The following is a 2930-nucleotide window of genomic DNA, read 5'->3' on the forward strand; positions in this document are numbered from 1 at the left end:
TGACGCGTCATTTTTAGCTGGCGGCCGGGAAAGCTCTTATGTGGGTTAAAAACATTACCGATTTTTGGAAATTTTGCTATCTAAACATTCCTTATCGTAGAATAAATATTACTTTAATCTTTATGAGTTCCTCAAGCGAAGAATTCACGCATAAGTAGGAAAACTCAAAAACAGATGTTTCTGTTGGTTTCCGGCGGCCATATAATTTGTGCCCCTGAAAGGGACACAAACATGGCGTCTCCATACAAAGCTTAATAAATTTGGGTAAAACGTTTTTCCGAATATCTCGCATATGAACTGTTGCATAGACCTGATTCTTTGCAAGCTTTTTGTATATTTATCTTCTTTCATTTCCCAGATTCTAGACTTTCTGTATTAAAAGGTTTCCGTTTTTAGAAAAAGACAAAGTTCTAAAAAAGCGCAACAAACCATCCGCATCATTTGTTTTGCGTTAATGATGACAGAAAATTTGTCTCAATTAATAAACAACTTTTTCGTTAATGAAAAAAAGCCCTATCTTTTCCATCGATTTCTTAATACTCTGGTTGGCTTAAAGTCAGTTGATAACTGATACCATTATATTATGTTTGTTTTTTTTATATCTAATTTCATGAAGTCGAGCGCAGTTTATGAGGCTAATTTATGCACGTTTGTATTAAGATCTGAGACAATGATCTGATCTAGTATATATAAGCTTACAGAACTTTAAAAAGCCTTTAGTCGATATTTTCTCTCCGCATATAGAACGAAAAAACGTTCCGAAGAGTATTTAGTTATAATTTTGGCTGTAGAAAGAAAGCTTTGAGCGATTTTCTTGCTTCGAGTTCATCTTTGAAAACAGTAAACACCAGGAAGCCGGCTAAAAGCTTTAAGCTTAAGCTTAAAGACTCACGATTTTTAGAGACGCTTTAATACTTGTCTTCGTGAATGAAAATTGTTGTCTCTGTAAATGTTTCACCGAATTACATTTCTTTTATTGATTGCTAGTAGTCTCTTACAATTTTAATCGCTTTGCCGTTTGTTTTCAGTCGTTCATAAACAACGCTTGCAGGAGTACTCAAAATGCTGCTCGTATCAAACGCTTTTTAAGACTACACATCGTTATAAAACCATTTAATAAAAAAAATAAACACAATAAATTCTTTATTATGTTGAAGCGTAACTCTTTTAATGTTCACTGAAAATTTGGCGCTTGTCAAAAGTGAGAACCGGCTGGCCGTATAGGTGATTTTGGAAATTTTTTGAACGGTTTTGCTAAAAGCCCACGCGTGCTTCGTACGGTTCTGAATATTGAATGAGTGCAATTTGTCTTGAAAAATTGTGAAATACTGCATTTTGTCTGAGGTCTATATGATAAAAACAACGCCTCATATTACTGTTCCAGATGTGATGTGTAAAAAGTATGAAATGTTGGTTTACACGCTCCCAGAGTTGTTGGCAAGATTTTGTTAAGTAAACTTGTCGAACGCAAAAAATTCGGCCTGATTTGTTTTCCAAAAATTCGTTTTCCAGGCCTGATCTACTGTGATCAAGAGCCATTATGGCTCTAAAATGTGATCGAAGATAATTGCTATTTTTTGGGTGTATATATACGGCTATCAATTCGATGTAAGATTTTTTTTTTACTCTAAAATCACTTAGCCTTAGCTTTCCCTTAAAGTTAACTGATTTGTGGATTACAAGTTTATTGTTTGATTTAAATTATAAATTTATTAATAGGAGCTTCGCTTTTAGCCCTGGCTAAATCTATATATTAATTATTGTCAGCGGAGGGCTGATTCGGCTGGCTAGGGCAAATTAAGAACAAGGTACTTGCCAGTAAAAGTCCTCCACTAAACACTGCTCCTTAATGAAGGAGTTGTGTCAAAATAGCCCCGGCCCCTTCCTATCCCACTAGTCCCAGCCCCACCAGGCCTGATCCACCCACCCACTGTTAGGGCAGTGCCTATGCAGCTGTGCCGACCAAGACTGAAAGCCCACTACAGTTTTGGAGACCGCACTGGCCTGGAGCCGGGCTGCAAGCAAACACAGAATGAAACAAGGTAAAAGCGAGGCTAAATGCGAAGCTATTATTTTGATTTTAACTCAAGACTTCTGCGATATCGACTCCTCGTACCACCAACACCAGACAATTAACACAACGTAAAATACCGCTTACAAATGAAGCGCCACGTTGGCTTTATCGTTTTTCAAAACTCACCGGCAATTTTACTCTCGCCTAACTCATTTGACTCCTAAGAGCCTGTTCCCGAGGCCAAAGACTTAGTGGTCACCTTACTGAAAGCAAACAATATCGTACCTTTCTGTCTCAGCCCGGATCAATAAACAAATAAACATAAATTAACATAAACAAAGTAGAGTGTAGAGAGTTTGTTAAATATTTAGGGGTTCTCTGATAGACTACAAACTTTCTTGGAATAACCACATTGACACAATTGTTTTAAAAATCAGTAGAACTGTTGGGCTATTATCGAAACTGCGACATTTTGTTCCCTTTAACACACACTTATTTCCACTCTCTGATAGCACACTATCTTCGATACGGTCTGATTGCATGGGGTCAAGCAAGCAAATCACAACTAAACAAACTTCTAGTCCTTCAGAAACGCGCTCTTCGCTTTATTCACTTTGCTAACCGCGTGATCATGCCATTCCTCTCTTTATCAATACAAAAATATAACCAATAAACTTTCTCTACTATCAGCTACTAGCAGAAACAATGTCTGACGTGAGCAACAACTTACAAACATTCAGGAATTGTTCCTTCCACTTTCTCGTGCACATTCATACAGCACTAGATCGTCTACATCTCAAAACGTTTGTATGAAAAAATCGAATCTTGAAATCCAAAAAAACTCTTTCTCAAGACTTGATGCCAAATTATGGAATGAGATACCGATACCTTTAAAAACACAAATTCAAATTTAATA

Source organism: Porites lutea, chromosome 7 (genome assembly GCF_958299795.1).
Source record: "Porites lutea chromosome 7, jaPorLute2.1, whole genome shotgun sequence".
Lineage (NCBI taxonomy): Eukaryota > Metazoa > Cnidaria > Anthozoa > Scleractinia > Poritidae > Porites > Porites lutea.